This window comes from Pteropus medius, unplaced genomic scaffold (genome assembly GCF_902729225.1).
Source record: "Pteropus medius unplaced genomic scaffold, Ma_sr-lr_union100, whole genome shotgun sequence".
NCBI lineage: Eukaryota > Metazoa > Chordata > Mammalia > Chiroptera > Pteropodidae > Pteropus > Pteropus medius.
In genome coordinates this window covers 28880732-28903607 of record NW_024344378.1, presented here as the reverse complement: position 1 = coordinate 28903607, position 22876 = coordinate 28880732, and the positions used below count along the sequence as shown (strand labels likewise).

At 34.6% G+C, this 22876-nt stretch overlaps 1 protein-coding gene and 1 pseudogene across 2 annotated transcripts in view; one reads left to right on the top strand and one right to left on the bottom strand.

Annotated features, from left to right (window-relative positions):
* RNLS (renalase, FAD dependent amine oxidase) overlaps positions 1-22876 on the bottom strand; it is a 258769-nt gene that overhangs the window by 203768 nt on the left and 32125 nt on the right. The gene's annotated exons all lie outside the window — the stretch shown is intronic.
* Positions 11728-11846, top strand: LOC120610090 (uncharacterized; annotated as a pseudogene).

Here is a 22876-nt window from a genome sequence, read left to right as displayed (position 1 = left end):
AATCCTAAATTGATTTCTTACCAAGAAACCAAAACAACAGACAACAAATGTTAATGTTATTTATGTTTACCATGTAAATAACAAGGAAGGAATTATGGAAAGATTATGATATATCAACAACAGATGTCCAATAAATACTTATTGAACCTATTAAATTTATGGTACGTGTCTGTGTGCATTAGTGTTTTGGGAATGAGAGGCTGAGAAAAAGTACTGTGAGCTTCTTCGTTTCATTACTCTGAAGCAATGGTCCTAACGAGGACAATCTTCAGAGATACCGTGTCCTGAGTTCAAGACTTCCTCTTCCTATTTACTTTTACACTGTTTTCCCTCTTTTCACATTGATTATGATAGTGATAGTCTAATGAACACACTCGAAAACCAAGATCGCTGTGCTCAAAGTGCAAGTAAATGTGAAAGCACTTCGATCTGCCTGTCTTGGCACACATATGTTAGTGTTGGGATGCTATCTTGAACTTTATGAATATGAAAAACACATTTCTCTTTAAATAATTAGTAGGGTGAAACGAACTGCAGATAAAATAGATTTTATCTTAGTTAAAGTAAATACATTTCCAAATATCATCATTTTGAAACTTCAAAGCAATTTTGGCTTTTCCAGCTATGAGTAGGATATAAATAATCTTCTATGAAGGGACAAACCCTTTCACTATAAAATAAAGAGAATTATCTTATTAAAAGTTCTATGCCTAAATAAGTTCCTAGTCATTTCTAAGTGATTTGGTCAAACATTCCTTAGAATTAGTTAGACTATCATACTTGACTCAGCAAAACAGGATTTAAAGATGCTTTCAAACTGTCAGAGAAAGCAGTCAGCTGGCATTATTTTTGAGAGAAGAGATAAATTCCTCACAATTCCTAGAGTATTCAGTTAGAAACGGTGATAATGTTCAATATGATTATCATTCTTAGATGAGAATGTGCTAGTTTCATTAAAAACATTATTGCTAATGAAAATAATTACTGAGTATATTAGTTTTCTCCTGCTGTTATAACAAATTACCACAAACACAGGAGCTTAATATAACACAAAAGTTATTTTTTACAGTTTTGAAAGTCAAAGTTCAAAATAGGTCTCATGGGGCTAAAATCATGGTGTCCACAGGGCTGTCTTCCTTCTGGATGCTCTAAAGGAGAATTCATTCCTTACCTTTTCCAGCTTGTAAAGGATGCCCACATTCCTTGGTTTGTAGCTCCTATTCATTTTCAAAGCCAGCAATCACATCTCTCTGAACTTGGCTCTTGTCATCACATCTCATCTGCTTCTGATTCTTCTCTCTTGCTTTCACTTATAAGGACCTTTGAGATTACATTAGGCCCACCAAATAATGCAAGGTATTCTCCCCATTTGAAGATCTGTAAATTAATCACACCTGCAAAGGCCCTTTTGCCATGTAAGGGACTTACACACTGTCTACCACACTAAATATCAAAATATAGAAAGTGAAAGATTGTCCAACTTGCTCTTCTACCATAGTTCTACTATAATTGCAAACCCATGATTAATTTGTTTAGTATGATAAGCAGTATAAATAGGGGGAAGTAGTGCGTTGTAGTGGTTAAGGCCTGGCCCCTGGATTCAGCTTGCCTGGGTTCCAATCCCAACTCACACATTAACTGTCACCTTGGGCAAGTTACTTAACCCTCAGTTCTCCTTATCTTTAAAGTGGGAATAGTAATTGAATTTACCTCTTCATCTTGTAACAACTAAATTACTCACCATATATGAAACACTATCACATCAAAAGCATATAATATCAAAATAACTAACTACATTATCTTTTATTATTAAACATGCTTAGCTATTTTTTTCAGGGTTGCAGATCAGAGGAGGTATTGTAATGGTTTCGAATTTTTGCTCATGTTGATGCTATAGAATCCTTTGAGACTTATCTAGGTAGAAGGTTACCTAGGTATACCTTATTATTGGCAATGATTTGAAATTTTAATCCAGTTTCCAATAACCATTATATTCTTTAGTATTAACTCAAGCAACTAGATATTGTAATACTGAATATAATAATGAAAATTTAACAGAGAAGCTGAGTCAGAGAATGAGGTTCCTTTTCTTACTTAAATACTTTCATCTTAATGTACCCTTAAACATTCATTTTCAAACAAATTATGTTGCCTCACAGTTACCTTCTGCTTGAATATAGAAGAGTGGCTGGTGAGGGAGGGAAGTTTCTGAGGCCTGATAAATAAACACAGTTATAGACTTGTTTCTTGCTGAAGCTGACTCAATTGTCTTGTCATTCTTCTCTACTGTGCTGTTTTTAAGGGCAGAGACTATATTTAAATATATGAAATACAATATGTGCTTCTCAAAATATAGACATTTAATAAATATTAAATATCATGTCAGTTTTCTTCCCCCAATTAATTTATGCAGTGCATTTCATTAGTTTTAAAACCTCTTTATGAGTAAGCTACTATGGAAAACATTGTGGAAATGAAAAACATAACCTCTGGAGAAATGGATCCAAAGCCCAAAGTATATTTATCAATACTCTCCCTAATCCCAGCATCCTCAAAACATTTCTAGAATTTCTTGGCACAATCTTCATTTCAGATTTTGAGACATCTAAGAAAATTGTTCCTATTACTTTCCAATCATATTTTATTTATGACCAAAAGCATGTTTTCCCCCACTTGGTCATCCACTTTATTTAGTCATCAGTCAAGACTTGATATCAAAGGCTGTCTCCAAACACCAAAGGGTGGTGACCTACTACCTCATAATGCAGTCATAAGAGTAGGTAAAACTACAATTGTGGAAGAAGCATTCCAGAACAAAATGTGTAAGGCAGAGAGAGTTTCAGAAGATGGTGGACTAGGTAAAAGCAGGGTTCGTCTCCTCCTAGAACTGCATTAAAATTACAACCAAATTATAAAATAATCAATGTGGAGAATCACCTGAAGTCCAGCTGATCATAACACCTACATCTGATAATATAAAGGAGTCATATTGAATCCGATCCAGCATAGGCAACAACCATCAGTGGATCGCTTTGTAGTTCTCACTGGGTAGCCCTGAGCAATAAAAAGCAGCAGCTGACCTTGGCCTATGGGGGAGCTCCTCCCAAGGGGCCACAAAACCACCACATCTGGAGGCTGGCACCAGACCACACAGAGCAACTCCTGATTAGTTCCAGTAGTGATACACACAAAGGGTGGTTATACAAGCCTGCTAGGGCAAATCCAGTGGGATCAGCCCCCACACAACAATTCTTATCCTGAGGGTGCAGTCAATTCCCACGAATAGTCAGCCTGAACATTAATCCCACCCACTGATCTACTAACAACAATAAAGGCTTGGCAACAATAGAAGATCATACACAACTCACACAAAGGTCACGTCCAGAGCTCCAGGCACAAGAGATCAGGGAGAGTGCGTCACTGGGCCACACAGGACATCTTTCACATTAGGCCATCTGGCCAAAGCTGAGAGATGAAACAAATATTCCTGATACATAGAAATGAACACAGAGAGGCTAATAAAATAAGAAACAAAGAAACATACCACAAATGAAAGAACAAGAGAAAACTCCAGAAAATAAGCTAAATGAAATGGAGACAAGCTACCAACCAGAGACAGAGTTCAGAATAATGGTTATAAGGATGCTCAACGAACTTGTGGGGAGAATTGATGAGCACAATGAGAACCTCAACAGAGAGTAAGCATTAAGAAGGACATAGAAACCATAAAAAAGAACCAGACAGAAATGAGGAATACAATAACTAAAATGAAGAATACACTAGAAGGATTCAACAGTAGATTGGATGAAGCAGAACATCAAGTCAGTGAACTGGAAGACAAGGTAGCTGAATACACCCAATCAGAACAACAAAAAGAAAAAAGAATTTTTAAAAATGAGGATAATTTAAGAGACCTCTGGGACAACATGAAGCATAAAAATATCTGAATCATAGGAGTACCTGAAGAGGAAGAGAGAGCAAGGGATTTGAGGTTCTATTTGAAGAAATAATGACAGAAAACGTCCCTAATCTGACAAAGGAATTAGATATACAAGTTCAAGAAGCACAAAGAGTTCCAAACAAGAGGAATTCAAACAGACCTACACCAAGACACATCATAATTAAAATGCCAAATGTCAAAGAAAAGAGAATCTTAAAAGCAGCAAGAGAAAGAAGATGGTTACTTGCAAGGGTACCTCCATAAGAATGTCTGCTGACTTTTCAATGGAAACTTTGCAGACTAGAAGGGACTGGCAAGAAATATTCAAAGTTATGAAAAACAAGAATCTACAACCATGGATACTCTATCCAGCAAAGCTTTCGATTAAAATGAAAGGTAAGATAAAGAGCTTCCCAGACAGAAAAAAAGCTTAAGGAATTCATCACCAACAAGCCAGCATTACAAAAAATGTTAAAGGGTCTTCTGTAAAAAGAGAAGGGGTAAAAAAGAAAATAGAAATAACAAATATGAATAATAAAGTGACGGTAACAATGTACCTATCAGTAATCACTTTAAATGTAAACAGATTAAATACTCCAATCAAAAGACACAGGGTAACCGAATGGATAAGAAAACAAGACCCATGCATATGCTGTCTACAAGAGACCCACTTCAGATCAAACAACACGCACAGACTGAAATGGATGGAAAAAGATATTTCACGCAAACAGAAATGGAAAAAAAGCTGGGGTAGCAATACTTATATCAGATAAAACAGACTTTAAAACAAAGGCTATAATAAGAGATAAAACGGGCATTATATAATAATAAAAAAGGGATCAATAAATCAAGAGGACATAACCCTAGTAAACATATATGCACCAAACATAGGAGCACCTACATACATAAAGCAATTATTGACCGACATAAAAGGAGAAATCAATAGTAATACACTCATAGTAGGAGATTTTAACACCCCATTGACACCAATGGACAGATCTTCCAGGCAAAGAATCAACAAGGAAACAACAGGCCTAAAAGATACTCTAGAACAGATTGACTTAATAGATATTTCCAGAACATTTTACCCCAAAGTAGCAAAATATACATTCTTCTCAAATGCACATGGAACATTTTCAAGTATAGATCACATGTTAGGACACAAATCAATGCAATCCCTATCAAAATACCAACGGCATTTTTCAGAGAGCTAGAAAAAATAATTCTAAAATTTATACGGAGCCATAAAAAACCCTGAATAGCCATGGCAATCTTGAGAAAGAAGAACAAAGTTGGAGGTATCACACTACCTGATATCAAACTATACTACAAGGCTACAGTAATTAAAACAGCATGGTACTGGCATAAAAAAATAAATGGGGTAAAGACAGTCTCTTCAATAATGATGTTGGGAAAATTGGACAGATACATGGAAAAAAAAAAGAAGCTGGACCATCTTCTTACACCATATACAAGAAAAGACTCAAAATGGATTAAAGATTTAAATGTAAGACCTGAAACCATAAAATTTCTGTAAGAAAACATAGGCAGTAAACTCTCTGATATTACCAACAGGAATTTCTTTTCAGATATATCTCATCGGGCAAGGGAAACAAAAGAAAAAATAAACAAATGGGACTACATCAAACTAAAAAGTTTTGTACGGCAAAGGAAACCATCAACAAAACAAAAAGACAACCAACTGTTTGGAAGAAGATATTTGCTAATGATACATCTGATAAAGGGTTAATAGCTAAAATGTATAAAGAAGTTATAAAACTCAACAACAAAAAACAGACAATCCAATTAAAAAATGAACAGAAGACCTGAACAGATACTAATTCAAAGAGGAAATACAGATGGCTAACAGACATATAAAAAGATGCTCAAGGTCACTAATCATCAGAGAACTGCAAATTAAAACCACCTCATACCTGTCAGAATGGCTATCATCAATAAATCAAAAAACAGCAAGTGTTGGTGAGGATGTGGAGAAAAGGGAACCCTCATACATTGGTGGTGGGATTGCAAATTGGTACAGCTCCTATGGAAAACAGCCTGGAGGTTTCTCAAAAAATTAAAAATGGATATACCTTTTGATCCAGCAATTGTACTTCTGGGTATTTATTCAAAGAAAACCAAAACAATAATTCAGAAAGATCTATGTACCCCAATGTTCATGGCAGCATGATTTACAATAGCCAAGATATGGAAGCAACCTAAATGCCCATCAATGATTGGATAAAGAGATTATGGTTCGTATATACAATGGTCTATTACTCAGCCATTAAAAAACGAAATCCTACCATTTGCAATGACGTGCATGGACCTAGAGGTTATTATGCTGAGTGAAATAAGTCAGAGAAAGAATGATACCATATGATTTCGCTTACATGCGGTATCTAAGGAACGAAAAGAACAAACTAATCAAAAACGGACTCACAAATATAGTGGACAATTTGGTGACAGACAGAGGGGAGGGGGCTTGGGAGGCTGGGAGAATGGGGTGAAGGGTTAAAGAAGTACAAATTAGTAGTTGACAGTTGAGAACGGGGATGAGGAGCATGGCAGAGGGCATGCAGTTAGCATTAACATGATGACTAAGTGGAGGGCCAGGGGAGGGAGGGAGCAATTGGGGGGATCATTTTATGAACATTATAGACGCCTAACCAATGTATTATATACTTGAAACTAATTTAAATAAAAAATTTTTTTAAAAAGCAAAAAAAAATGCTGAAAATTAATAATGAGTTGGGAATTTTTGAAAGAAAAAAATGTGCGAGGCAGTAGCATCACTAGAACAAGTTCTATATTAACTAATTGAAATTATAAACTAAGTAAATTTTTAAAAATTATTTAGGTGGACCTTATGAGATAATTAGTTATATTATACTTTTATATCATTACAAATATATCTCTACATATTTATAAGATATATATTTTTAAAAACCCACACATTCAAATTCCAATAAATTATAGAAGCATTCATTTAATACTCAAGTAGTATCTAGCATTCTGCTAGGCCTTGGAATGCAAAATTGACAGCTCCCTGCTGTCAAGTGTGTCATGTGACAATAACATTAACATGCATTAAGATATACTTATTCAGAATCATTAAGGAGAGTGGACTGATACACATGAATTTATGGCACAACAACTAGGTTAGGGCTCTTACTTCACATTCAGGGGTGTGATACTGGCAGCAATGAATGGACAGTAATAGATTGTATTCAATGCGAAAAATCCTAGTGAATGTTCCCATGAATATTGGACCATAAAAGCAAGCTAGAGCTTTTGTCTTACAGCTGTAGCCCCATGCTATCACATCTCCTAAAACTTGCTCCCATATATAGTAAAATAAAAAAATATTGCCCATACATATAAAAATATATTTGAAAAATGTCCAATCTGCTATTTAAAAATTTTTTTTTTCATAATACGAAGTACAAAAAGAGAAACCAAAAAAATCTTTAGAGGAGATAAACAGAAGGGAGTGAAAAAGCAGTTTAGGAGAAATGAATGCAAAGAAGTAGAGAAATACCACTCTAGAGTCAAGCTGGAAAGCCAGTATAACAGCCGACTGATTGGCTGATTTACAAAATCAGCAAATGTTTGCTGCTAAAAGAACCTTAAACATCAGTTATCCTGATCCTCTCGTCATAGCTAAGAAGATTGAGGCCCAGAAAAAGCAGTGGTTTGATTTTTTTGTATATTCATGAACTGAAATCAAGTTTTCAAACTTCTCCATGTATAAAACATTATCAGATTTAAAACTATGAAATTTACTGTTGTTAGATTTAGTACTAAACTCATGAGTTGGTTCAGAATATATAAAAATAACTATGCCTTTAAATTCCATCACTCTTTCAATACAATATCCACACTCACGCACACCCCTATCTACCTACCCACTCATACATACACACAATCCCCAAACCTTTTTTTTCTGGTTGTTGCTGTTTTGTTGATGCTTTAGATCCACCTCTTTGCAAATGGAAGAAAGCCCTACATAAATTTTTGCTATATTTTATTTAGCGGTTTTATTGTGCAAGTAGATCTGCTTTGTAGAATTAAAAATTATTTTTGTTTGTGAAAGTTCAAAAATCATTCATCTAGTCATCAAAAATATAGTTTTTCTTTAATGAGAGTTCAGTAAAGAAACAGGATAAGAGGAAGATTTTTTTTTCCTTTGGTAACTGATTTTTTTTTATTCAACGTAATGAAGGTAGATAGCAGATAATGAGACAGTTGAGGCTAAAAAGTACAAACTGAAGAAGTCTCTTTCTTTATAGTTGTTCACAATGTGTAATCAAGTACACTAGAGACTTTGACATTCCATTTATAATTCATTCATTCAAAAAGATTACTTGTGGCAGTATAAGGTGGTAGAGATAAAGACTCAAGGAACTCAAGTTTTAATAGATGAAAGAGACAATTAAACTATTATTTTAAAAAAACAACAATTGAATCTTGGTTTGAATATGAGCATTTCTTTTTGTTTCCTCTCCTCAAATCCAATATGTTCAGGAAAGGTGCAAGCTTGTTAACTAAGGTGTTGTAAACAACAATGAAATATTTCTCTCTCACTCGCCCACATTAACATTTTATAAATACACTTTCTGACATCTATATCCTAGGAACTCATGTTCAAATAACACATTTCAAACAGCGATTATACACACCTGCTTTTTTTTAAAGAAAAACATGCCTTTTTAAAGAATCATTTTCGATTGGATTTTAGATTGAGAAGGTATCTTAGAGATCTAGACTTCAATGATTTCATTTTACAAAGGAGAAAAATAAAGTCCAGATAGATTGGCATTTGCTCAAGGTAACCATTTAGGAACTAATAATGAGAATTCATAGAATTCTAATTATTTTAATTTAATTTAATAGTTTGTTCAGTTTCTCTGCAGAAAATACACACCTACAAGTTCTTCTTTCTTAAACTAGGAACTCGTTACATTGAACCCAGCGGCAACAGCTCAGCCATTGAGCCACATGGGTCAGCTGAGCACCTCTTAATTATACCATCTCTTTACGCCTGATGTCCTCAGGCTACCGGGGACCAAGAAGTACAAAATAAAGACAGAGCAGTACTCTACTGAAGCAAGCACAGTTTACCACTTAGGATTAAAGCAAAGTCAAAATATCAAAACAAACCTTTCATTAAAAATCAAAGTGATAAACTTTTATTAAAACTTCTAAAATATTAAAGAAATACAAATTAGTAGCTGATGGATGGTCACGGGGATGGGGAGCACGGCATAGGGAATGCAGTTAGCACTAATATGTTTGCTAGGTGGAAGGTCAGTGGAAGAAGAGAGCAATTGCAGGAATTGTTTTATGAACTATACAGACGTCTAACCAATTTACTGTATACTTGAAACTAATTAAAATAAATAAATTTAATAAATATATATATAACATAAATTTTTTTTTAATTTCTAAAATATTTCCAAAAGTCTAAAGAAGGAAAGCATTCCCTCTAGCCCCTTTAAAATTAATTCTACTTTCAGTTGATACAGAAAAATCGACTAATAAAAATGTCAAAATCTGAGAATTATTTGGGGAATGTTGGCTGTCCATGGACTAAAAGTCACACTTATTTATAAAAGTACAGATCTCTATAACTTGGCTTGTTAATGAAGTTAGGCATCTAGATTGAGTGTTTGAGTCTGTTGCTCAAATGAAAACTTCTACTTCTTGTAATTATAATGCATGCTCATTTTTCAACAAGTTTTGAAGCACTGAGAATTAGAAAGGATCTTAGAATACATGGTAGTAAAAAGATGATAAGCTTTGGAGACAGATTTTTGGTTCTTCTAGTAGGTAGTTTAATAGCCTTCGAATAAGTAATTTTTATCTCCTTGGTCTTCCCCTATATAGTAAAAATAACGATACTGAGTCATTTTAAGGATTGTTGATAAGACATGTAAAATATCTAGCACATAAAAGATGCTCATAAATTGGAGCAATGCTATTTACTCTAGTTCTAAATTCCCACCTGGCCACGTGTTTGAAAAATGGAAAGCAGCGAGGCAATGAAAGAGAACTAAGCCTTAGTGCCAGCCATGTGCTATATACAAGTTAAACAGCAGCAGCAGCTTCCCTCATTGACCACTGATCATGTACCAGCAATTTACTAGGTGCTTTAATACATTATCTTATTTAATCTCCCCAAAAGCCCTGAGGTAGAAAAGCCCTCAGAATCAGAGTCTGAGAATGTAATGTGTCCAACGTCTTAGAGCTAACAAGCATTATAGCCAGAACTAGCAAGACGGGCAGAAGAAATAACCAGAAGTTGCCCTAAAGCCTAACTATATACAGAACAACAAATGTCAGAAGCAACTGAAAGAGAAGTGCAACAGACAAATCTTCCCACTATGAGCTCCTTAAGAACTGGGACTAGGGCTCATTAACCTATGGGAACTTAGAATCTGGGACAATTCCTACAGTAAGTGTTCTGTAGATGTATGTGTATTATAACTAATTTGAAATTGCAATTGGCAATGTGGGCAATAAGGAATCACATTCTCTCAAAGCAAGGTTTTGTGATGACAGTAAATACAAAAAGTAGAAGAGTAGTGAAAATATTCGTGCATAAAGCCAATAGTCACAGATTAAACATATCTTTATATATCTACTCTGTGATAATTACTGTGTTCATATAGCTTTTCCCTCATTTGTTGTTACATAAAGATTTCAAGCACTGTCAGTAGTATGACCTTAAAATGTGAAGAACAATGAAGACACACACACACACAAACACACAAACATACACACATGTGTTTTAGGGATAGCTTAAAATTCACTTTGCTTTATATGCCACATGGGGAGAAAATCTACATGAAAGAAAATTCTCTGTGTAAGTTGTAAAAATGAATCAAAAGCTTAGTTCTTTTTTATTTAAATAATATCTATAATTTAACGTCATAGCAAAATAAATTCACCATTATGTTAGATATGTGCAACTGCATTTATACAAGTGAAACCTCAGAAATTTGATAGTTTGCTCTTTTTTGTTGGGTTAAGTAGGACTATTACGAAAAGAAAGAGAACCTTGGTCTATCAGAATTTTCAAAGAAAATAACACTTTATCCAAACTAAAATTCTCCACAGCAACAACCTACACACAGCCACATCCAGTGTTTATGCTTTTCTTAAGCAACAGAGTTCATTCTGACAATTTATCTACTACGAATTGTGCCAGAAAACCACCTATTCATTTTCTATATTCTGTTTGGCAAACAAAGCATGACACATAGCAATATAAAAATATATATATATAATCCCAGGATGCATTTCCAATGATTGCAAAGAAGTGTTCTAAATTGTCTTAGGCCTGTGGTTTTCAGAACAGCATTTAAACACTGCCACATGCTGTTCATCTGTGTGTCCTGCAATCTGTTGAGTACCTTTCTACCGGCCTCAGTAGAAAGATGAATCACAGGCCAGATTTATGAAGCTGTTAACTCTTCAAAAGCACCGACTGGTCTTCAAAAAGAGAATTAGTAATTTCAAATTCAGATTCTATGAAGCACACAATTGGAGTCATGGCAAAGCAGTCTCCATGAGCATTCTGTTTCCTATTAAAAGCAGAGATTCAACCAGAAGATTTTATATATAATATGTTGAATTTACTAATGTTTTTAAATTTTTTATTTTATTCATTTCATAACATTCTCTCTTTTTCAGTGCTAATTCTAAGTGCTGTCACATAGGAACTATGATCCTTAAATAGATTAGTTTGGTTATATCTTTATATACTCTAAAAAAAAAGTACAGTCTACAACCATGCCACCCTAAACAAGCCCAGTCCCGTCTGATCTTGGAAGCTAAGCAGGGTCAGGCTTGGTTAGTATTTGGATGGGAGACCACCTAGGAAGACCAGGTACTGTGGGCATAAAAAATAAAAAATAACGGATTGTAAACTGACAAGGTCCTTGCAATTTCTGAGGTCGACCAAGTGTTGCCTTGCCTAAAAAAAAAAAAAAAAGTACATATACCTTTTCTAAAAGTAGTGTAACATTCAGAAACACTTGAGATCTTGCTTCCCAATATATGCCGTCAATTTGGCTCAAATAAACTCATAAAAATTTTTAAAAAATGAAAAATAAAAATAAAAGTAGTATAAAATTCAGATGTCTGTAACGTGCTTCAAGGATAGGAATTGTGTTATATTCAATTTTGTCCATCCTGTGACTGACAAGAGGTGCTGAGAAAAATGCTTGTTTTTGAATGATTACTATATGTAATATAGTAATCATTCAAAAACATTCTGACAATCATAAATTGTCAGAATGAACTCTGTTGCTTAAGTGAATGAATGATTACATATAGTTCAGAATTTCAGAAATTTCTAAAGAATGACTACTACACCCTCAAAGAAATTATCATTTGTTTTTTTCTATGAAAATAATAGAAAGAGATTCAAAAATAATTGTCATTTTTATGACAAATAATTTAGAAAGAGATTCAAAAATAATTGTCATTTTTACATCCCCTTCTCATATTCAGCAACATCATCAATCAAAATAAAAGCACTAAAAATTCTGTTTATTTTAGTTATTTTGATCAGAAAAGCTGAAATAGGGTGTGCTACTCTATGTTCTTATCTGAAGTACTTAATTTTAATAAAATCAAGTACAAAACATTCCAACTAAAAAAATGTAAGTAGTAAATTGAAAAAAATCTTAGGTAGCATGCAGCATAAACTCAGTATTAACTCACTTTATTCATTTATTTATTTATTCAAATACTTAAAATCTCTAATGTGTTTAAAGAAGATCAAGAGCTGGAAGGGAAAAAATATTGACTGGTCTTATTTTAAACTCGTAATTACTAATTTCAAGTGGGTCTTGGTGTTGCCTAGCTATCCTACATTCTACTCAATGCACTCTAGATCACTGTATCACACACCTCACCTCTCCCTTTAGACTTTCAAAATCTCCTGTCCCTCCCCAATCTCAGCTGATGATTTTGCTTCTTGTTTCACTGAGAAAACAAATCAGTTAGAAGAGAACTTCCACAGGCCCTCACCTCCAAAGATATCCTGTCTCCACCCGTTCTCATGTGCTCTTCCTTCCTTCCTGTTATATTGGGAGAATTGTTTGCCTCCCATCTAAGGCCCCATCCTCTATCTCCTACTCAAGACTGTGACTCCTGTAACAGTCCAATCTTGTTCTACGTCACCAATTTCCCTATAATATATCCCACCTTAAAAATACAAAGCAATAAAAATATGATCCAACCATGCTCTGCTACCTACATCAGCCCAATTCTTTGCCCCTCTTCACAGAAACAGTCCTCTAAAGAATTGTGTAAACTATTCCATTCTCAATAGAAGTGATATTACCCTCAAAAAGCAAAAATTGACTCTTCCATGGTGAAAAATTCTTATTCTTTTATGTATAAAGTATATATACATATACAATATGTAACAAATATAAAGTATATGTGAAATCAGAATTTCATTGAGTGATGAAGGACAATTAGAGAAAAAAGCTCCTTAGGGAGGTGATAATGAAAAAGAGATTGAGAAACACTGGTCTAAATCTATCTCAATGTCCTCTGTTCCTGTTTTTTCACTCCAAGCACTCCACAGAAACTACTTTGTCAATGTCACGTATGCCCTCCATATTGCCAAATCCAATGGCCAATTCTTATATAAAACTAGAAGCAGCATTTATCATAGCTGATCACTTCTTTCTTCACACACTTTTTTGGTACCAATAATGCTGAATTTTCTCCCTAACTATCTGAATCCTTAAGATCCAATATCAGGAATAGAACTGATGCAAAAACTGGGATTCTGGTACACCTGGATTGCAACCACTCTTTAACATGCCACCACTACAGCTATAGTCTAAGCCATTTCTGGCCTGTATTTTTATAATATGAGTCCACTTGGTCAGCTCAGGTTTCTTCCAGTCTAACTTCCACACAACAGCAAAAGAATACCACCTTAAATCTAAGCCGCATTGTGTTATTTCTTCAACAGCTTTCCATCTGATAAGAGTAAAATCCAATGCCTTTATCACAGCCCACAAAGCCTACGTAATTGGGTCTGCTGCTTCCTCTCTGTTTTCATCCCCTAACATTGCTCCTCTATATACCAGCCACACTGGTCTCATTGTGAAATTGCTCATACCTTGGGGCTTTTCTACTTACAGCTACTTCTGCTTTGGATACATCACTCCAGATATTCTCATGGCTCACACTTTCACTACTTTCAGGTTTCTGCTACTCAAAAACTACTTTGTCACAGATCTGCTCACACTATATACAAAAATGTTCCTTGCCACTTTTTATTCCCCCTATGTTGCTTCATTTTCTTTCCCAACGCTTACGGTCATCTCACGTAGATATTTACTTATTTCTCCTCCTCCCACTAGAATAGAAGCAATGTGGAGTTCTTATTGTTTTGTTCACTTCTATACTAATGATGCCTAGAACAATTTCTAGCACAAAGATGTTCAGTAAATATTTATATAATGAAAACAATGAATTCAACCTCTGAATAAAAGATTATGATTACCACAGTTACAGAAGTAGAAAGCAAACTCTACTTTGGGTATAATGATTTTTTTTTTTTTTTTGGCTTTAATTCATGGGAAAAAAAATTAGGAGAGACCAACATTTAAATAGCCTCCTCAAACCAATGATAACCTCTATACTGGTAAACATAAAATGTTTTGTGTTAGCTACTCAAATACTTTTTTAGATTCTCTCATTCTTTTCTATAAGCAAACATTCAAGTCAGAATGAGAAAATGTCAGTCTCTGGAAATAGGACGTCAGAAGAATGATAGATGATCAGAATGTCCAGTCAGTATATAGCCATGTCTCATAAATCTGATGCAATAGAATAAAGTATTTCTTAAATAAGATACATTTGTATAAAAGAAAAATAAATTTGGAAGAAAGCTTATCCAATGCAGAATGCTGGTATTCCTTTATCCTTCCCTTCCTTTCTTTTAATCTTAATGTTTACAATTTCATCCTTTAAAATTCGTAGTAGATTACGGTAATACTTTCTTATTTGTGCTTAGCACATTTCATTTGAATCTTTAGAGATTTCTCCCAAAAAAGGTAAAATTCTTAATTCTCAAATTTCCTCTCTCTTTAAAATGTCTTTGTCAGCTCAGATGGGAAGAAGTTTAATTCAATTCAGTTGCTGACTCGGTGATAATGATGCAATTCAATAAATTGCAGCTCTCTGCTCTTTCATCTCACCCCACCTCTAGTTTTGACATTTCTTTTTAAAGCCTCTCTGATATCGAAGAACTCTGAATGAAAAATAGAGTTCTAAGTTCTGAATTACATAGTTAGTAAGGCAGCATTAACAACAGATCATTTCTTCTGTTAGAGTAGCAACCTGATGGCCTAGTTTCAAACATCATATATCTATTAATAGCATGTATACAAGAATAAAAAAGTCAAAATATTTACACCACTGATGTATTTGTATCAAGTATGGGGAGATCACATTATCAGTGCTGGGCAAAGGCACAAAGAGGTACACTGCCACAATTACTAGAGCCTGGAAAAGACCTGGATTCCAAATCTGCCACTCAACAGCTATGTGATCTCAGACGACTTGATTTCTCTGAGTCTCACTTTCCTCTTCTATAAAATAGGGATAAAATACTTCTCAGAAGATGGTTTTGAAGAGTTAATTATATAAGTAAAGTGCTTAACATAATAAGTATTCACAAAATGTTCTTCGATGTTGGTTATCATCATCTTCTAGTTATATCTCTTCTTTTTGTTCTTTCGGCACAAGTAATTAGTTTTCCAGAGGGACACTTAAGTAGGAAAACTCCCTCTGTCTTCTAGGACCTGGAGTGAGTAATAAGCACAAGTAATAATAGCACCAGATTACTCTAAACTCCAAGGTGGGTGGGAGTCTCCTCAATTTCCACTGACTCCTAAGTTTCTGAAGGGTGGCAGAGAGGCAAACATTTCCTTGGGTTGCCTCTCAGGCACTTAGAGAGAGAATGGAAGATAAAGCAGAACTAACTCTCAGTTCATAAGCTTGCAGGTAGCCCAACAGAGCAACTAATGTCTGAAGTTTAGAAACTGAATTATTTCCCCTCCTATGAAGATGGTCTCCTGGAAAAAAGCAATGAAGCATGTTATTCAACGAATAAAGGACTTTTGTTTCCTGTGCTTTTAATCAAAATCTTTCCAGAAAAATGTCAAGGAAAATGAAGAATTTAAACTTTTAGTAAAAAGAATTGGTTCTCATTTTTCCATCAAGGATGATGGGAGATTATAGAAGGTGTAGGAAGGAAATTGAAGGTGCTCATTTTGAGCAATAGGTTATCATTATATTCTATAGTACATAAATTCTAAGATTATGCATTTAGTAGTAGAGTTTACTAAAGTTCTAAGTGTCTGTTTAAGGACAGAGCATATGTTAAGATTAAAAGCCTTTTAACAATGTTCCCCCAAGTACTGCAAATGTTTTCTTCCTCTCAATCTAATTACGTAAAGTTATTTACCATGTCAATGTATCCAGCCAGGTTTAAAAAGATAGTATTTCTAATAAACTAGGAACTCTGTTGTTTGTTCAACAAATTTTCACATTTAAGGCTCACCACTTTCTGCCCCAAACCCACACCAGCTTTATCTCCCAATTTCCCACCACAAAGTCTTTGCTCCCACTGTCTATTATCAGTCTCCAAAATATAAAACGAGCATTTATATTTCCAACTTTTTAAGACCTTTTTTCCTCTCCAAAACATTCCTTCTTTTCCTTCTGCCTGTCCTTTGAGATATATTTAAGATTGTGTCATTCACTCATTCAGTAGATAGAGACTGAGGGCCTACTGTATAGAAACTCATAAAGGAATCCTGAGAAAACAGGAATAGGTAAGTCAGAGCCAGTTCCTGTCGTCGTGTACCTTAAATTCTACCAAGAAATACACACACTGCACAATGGAGTAAACCATTAATTAAATACAATTGTAGTATGTGTTAAAAATACAAGTGACAGGAAACTTATATAACATGTATCAGAAAAAATGGTCTGGTGTTAGGAGTCGGGAAGACATTCCTGAGGAAGTAGTTTTGAATTAAGCTTGAAGGATGAGCAGGGGGCTAAAGTGGGGTAGAAAGAGGTCAACAAATATATTTCCTTAATGAGGGCATGGTAACTATTAAATTGGGATATATTAATAAAGACATAGTAAGGAAATTCTTGCCTTCAGACATTAAAACTGCCATAGTATCTTTCCCTATTATCCTGGCTCTTTGTATAGCTGAGGACAAAAAGCAATAATGATTCTACAGCTGAAGTTCAAGAAGCCACAAGGAAAAGGACCTAGCCAACTGCCTTCAGAAAGTTCAGAGAAATTATCAGTAAGAACTGGCCTCACTACTCTGAGCCCTACTACCTGGTCAATATAAGAAGACTCAAAGGGGTATGACAGCTCAGCTTGATGAGGAATGCCATATTCCTGGAAAGAAGCTTTTTCTTCTAAATCCTGTAAGTGGGAGAGGGTGATTCCCCTTCCTAGGCGCCCCCCTAGAGAATGATTCAGAAACTAACCCTCTGGAAGGATTTCCAGGAGACAGAGACCAGGGTTTTGTTTTCTAATTGGGTGCTTGCTGAAAGGCAGAACCCACAGGGGTTGGGGCAAAGCTCTGCTGGTGGGGTTGCCTAGGAGAAAGAAACATCACTGCCTCTGGGCTAGGGGAAGGGGCTTTATCAGTGTGAAGCTAAAATCTACCCACTGGGCCAAGAAAACATACGCACACTGTCTACCTGCAGACCCACCACCAAGCATCAGGCAACAGGAATGAACTACAGGGAAGCCAGGGCCACTAACAAGCAGCTAATCATAGGAGCTGTCAGTGTCTCCATGAGAACTGTCAGCAGGGAGGACTAGGCAGATTCAGAGAGAGAATGAAGGGGTATGTGCATAAAAACAGACCACATAATCCACTCTGCCCACAGCCCCTGGTCCTACAGACAGACTTACCTGGCATTAGGTGGAGAGAATGAGCTCTGAATTGGGACTGAAGTTTAAAAATAAACATGACCGAATCCTAAAAACCAAAATGAGACGGTTCCAACAGCCAAAAGTAACTAGAGAATTGTAACAAATGACCAAGATGTCATTAAGGCACTTGCTCTCTAGAAAGACGTGGAGTTCTACATCGAAAAGTTTGAGGGCAATTCCAGAAAAAAATAAAGCTTTCTTGTGTTTACACCCCATATAGTTCCCTTAAAAAATGAGTTACAACCACAAAGTGACTATAAAGAAAAGAGTGATGGTATCAGCACAGGAATACATAAATGGAACGAAACAGATATCCAGAAATAGATGCAAGTATATACAGAACATAACATAGCAAATGAGGAATTTCAATTTAATGGGAAAAAGAATCTTTTAGATAAATGGTGCTAATAAAATAGGTATCATTATGGGGGAAAAAAACCCCACAAAGCTAGATTCCTATCTCATACCTTATTAAATACATTACAGATAAAGATTTAAATGTAAAGTATAAGAATTAAAACTATTAAAATTCAATTTAGAATATTTATATGACTTTAGAGTGAAGAAAATATTATTTAGCAAGTCAGGAAATCCAGCATCTATAAATGAAAAGATAGACATATTTGACTAAATAAAAGTCCTATGAAATTATTATGGCAAATGACATAAACAAAAGCAAAAGACAAATAAATAAGAGTCTGAAGAATAACTGTAATACCATATGAAAAGCATTAATAGCTCTTAAACATGAAATGCTCCTAAAGGACAAGTAGCCCACCAGAAAAGTATACATAGGAGACAACCAGAACATTCACAAAGAGGAAAACTAAATGACCAATAAATTTATGAAAAGAATCTCGGTATCACTTTCGGTCAAGAAAAAACAAATTAAAGCAAGAATGATGTACTTGTTTTCATTTTTCACTTTAGCAGAAACCTTAAAAAATTAATAAAAAATTAAAAACATCCAGTGCTATTGAATATACAGTATAGAAAAACGCATTCTCAAACATTAAGAATGAAAATCACTAAAAAATTTTTGGAAGTAATACTGCAATATCTATTAAAACATACAGGTCTTTTGATCAAAAATTTTGAATTTTGACATTTATCGCCCATTATAGTATAAACAGAAATAAATAGGAAAACCACTGGAAACCACATAACTGTCCATTAATAAACAATAAGATATGAAAAACTAAATTCTGCTACTTTCAAATTATAGAAAATTATGCAGCTGTTAAATAGAAAAAATATATATTTATCTAAAGAGATTTAAAAAGTAAATTTCAAAACAATATGTTTAGAAGGCACCAATATGCGTGGAGCAAGGTATGGAAGAGCACTTACTAAACTTAATTCTCTCTGGGGATTGGAAAAGGAGAATGGGGCAGATAATGAATTTTTACTTCAACTTTAGATTGTTTCTTTTGTTATAAAATTACCAATCAGGTTTGTTATTTAAAATAATGAAAAAAAATATTTTGGGAGAGGAAGACTACTTAATTTTTTATCTTACCAAACAACATCTAATACAGTAGGCATTCAAAAAATATTTGTGGAATGAGGTAGGAGGGGGATTAAATAGGTTTAAATCTGTTTGAGAGGAATGAGATGATGACCATTAATGGAATGACAAAGCACTGTAGATCCTTTAAACAAACAACATGAGGAAGGGAATAAAAGATACTTGATAAAGATGGCAAATATAAGAAAATAGTAAAAGCAGGGAGAAAAGAACAAATTAAATAATAGACATCAACGCAAAGGATAAAAGCAAGATAGGAGTTTCTGTAATAAATATAAAAGGGTTGAATTCCCCTATCAAAAGAAACAAGCCTTTCATGTTGAATTTAAAACTCAGCTAGGTGGTATTTTCTGGGAACATCTAAGTAAACATAAGATAACAAAAGTGATATTATTCATAATCTCCAAAAAATATCATAAAAGATTTCATAATAAGCTTAATAAGAAATATATAAGATCTTAAGATAAAAACTACAAAATTTTACTGAAGGACCTCAAAATACTTAAATAAATGGAGAACTGTTACATTTTCTTGGATGAGAAGGTATACTATTGGAAAGACATCAATTCTCCCTAAATGAACATTTAAATTAAATGTAATTCAAATTAATATTCTGAGTTTTTAATGAAACTTGACTGACTCTAGAGAAAAATAAAACATACATTAGCCAAGAAAACTAAAAACGAAAATCATCAAGAAGGCCTTTTTCTACTCTATAGTAAAATAATTTTTTCCACAAGAAAAGGAGTTTAGTGGAGAAAATCTGTTTCAGTTTTGCACTGTCAAAGCAATACTTTATAAAACTGAAAATCTTCTAAAATGTCCATCAAACTGCTTTAATACATCAAGGTAAATCCAAAGACTGGAACACTATGTAGTAAAAATCATGACACACATGAACATTCATTGGCATTGGAAAGATATTCCCAAAGTATTATGAAGTTAAAAAAAATATATTTTTTATTTCTACCTTAAAAATATCTAGAAATATGTATTTACTGGGTTAGTATATAGAGGACTAGAATTATGAGTAAATTTTATTTTATTCTTACTTTCAAAGTTTTCATCAATAAACTATCAAAATTAAAATTAAAATTAAAATACATAATATTTTTATAATAAAATTAAAATAAAATTAAAATTAAAATTAAAATACATAATATTTTTATAATATTGGAATAAAAAAACATTATTATATTAGAATAAAAAAATAGTGAATAATTTTATGTACCTTAAGTACAACTTTAAGGTGCAAGTTGATAGGTCGGATATCTGAGGCCAGTGTATGTAGCCAGAGGTTGAAAAGGAGAACAGAGTGAGAGGACAATATGAAGAGCTTTGTTTTGCTGGCTAGAGCACTAAGGTGAGAAAAGGGGAAGGATGGTTACACACACACACACACACACACACACACACACACACACACACTCTTATATCGACATCTTTTGCCATTGTTAATCTCCATTGCAGAGCTGTAGAGCTCTAGATTTCTAAATAAAGAAGTTTTAATTTCTTTTAGCTTATATTCTTATGTGCATATGAACCTTTGGTTATTATAGTTTGCCTTGACACTTTCTGTAATTTACCACATCTCTGCTATCATAGAGCAACCAGAAATTAAAGGTTTTACCAAGATCAGTTTTTTAGGGAAAATCAACTCTCCTTCCCCCATCTTCCAATCTAGGAAAGAGATGGTCATAGTTACATTTCTAAAGGTTAGGATGACAACTCTCTCTCACACACACTCACGCACACACAAAAATAAATAAAGCGTCTTTCTCTTGCAGGATCTTAAGGTGGATTAAGCTGATGGATCCCTGAAAAGGGGAGGGTAGCGGGTGGAGATGAAATGTTTAAGAGGAAGGGGTTTGGGTGATTCCTTTCCAGATAGAGACAGGGCTCCCACTTGTGTGCACTGACCAGGAAGGATTTTGCTGCAGAATGCCTGTGGAGCATGCCTCTCAGCCTGAAGAGCAGTGCAAAGATCTCAGTGTCAGTGCACTGCTATTCCAGGAGAGGCTCCCAGAGTCCACGTGAGGCAACGTGTCTAACTGATGTCAGAGGACAAGGCTGGGCCAAAGCCCTACACAGCACAGAAGCAACAGGAATGACTATAACCTTATGGACTTAAGCTCCACGCCTCTCCAGTTTTCTGGCCCTATAAAAGCCTGGGTTTCTGGTATGATCCCAAAGGGAAGAGAAGAAGCTCTAATGATGACTGAGGGTGGGTTTATTATCAAGTAGGTAGAGAAATGCTTGGAGCAGATATTTTGCCAATTTAGAGAAATAAAGGAACAGACATTTTTTACACCTTAATGTTGTAGACTAATTCAAAGTGACCACAGAGTATTCTGGATACAAATATACCACTGTTTTGCACAAGGGCAAAGAAATATTTCCTATTATATTCTTATATTTGCTTCCAATATTCTTATATTTGCTATCCAGGGTTTTTCTGGTTGCCTTGTTTTACGTACGCATTTGACTTACAATTATGAACAGTCCACGGAGACTCCCACTACCATTTCCTTATTCAGAAACAAGAGCTCAGACCACATCATCTCACAAGGACGCTTTCACATCAGTTTCTCTCAAAACATCGCTTTTCACTTGTCAGAAGTAAAGCTCATCTGAGATTTTCTGCCCATACACATAACTTCAGGAGAATGCCTGGCAAATGGGCATTGTATGTTCTCAATTTATTTGAGTTAGCATTTACAAAAATGTCAGGGACACTTAAGAAATATTCCCATCATGATGCTTCCTCAGAGATATGGGTAATCCTGTAAACAGTGTGCAAGGAGGTCACATTGATGGTGACAGATGTAATAAGGTGTTTAGTCTCTCCACTATGGTACATGTTTGTGGATGTGAGGGAAAGAGGGGCAGGGGAGGAGTGTGGTTGTACCTTCCTTTAAGGGAGGTGGCTTTCATAAAACTGTGGTTGTTGACTTGTAAAAGAGTTCAGACAATGGCTAATACCTCTTACAAAAGTGATATTAAAAGTTAGTTAATATAGAGTTTTCAAAGCAGTTGTCATGTTCTTTCAAAACAATGACTATATCTGTAAGGTATCCTAAAATTCTGGAAATAAAGGTCTTGTGTAATCCCCAACACCAAGCATATTATCCTTCAAATAGACATCTCAGACCTTTTCCTGAATGGTAAAGAAGTCATAAACATTAAAAAGCTACTAGTAGTAGTAATAATAGCTATGTGCTTTCTATGCACCCAATACACTTATAAATTCTCTACTCAGATTATCTCATTTAATCTTCACTATAATCTCATGTGATAGATGATGCTATTTATCCTCATCTTATAAATGTGGAAACCAGAGCTCAGAAAGGTTAAGTAACTTGTCTCAAATCGCCCAGACTATAAGTGGCAGAGCTTG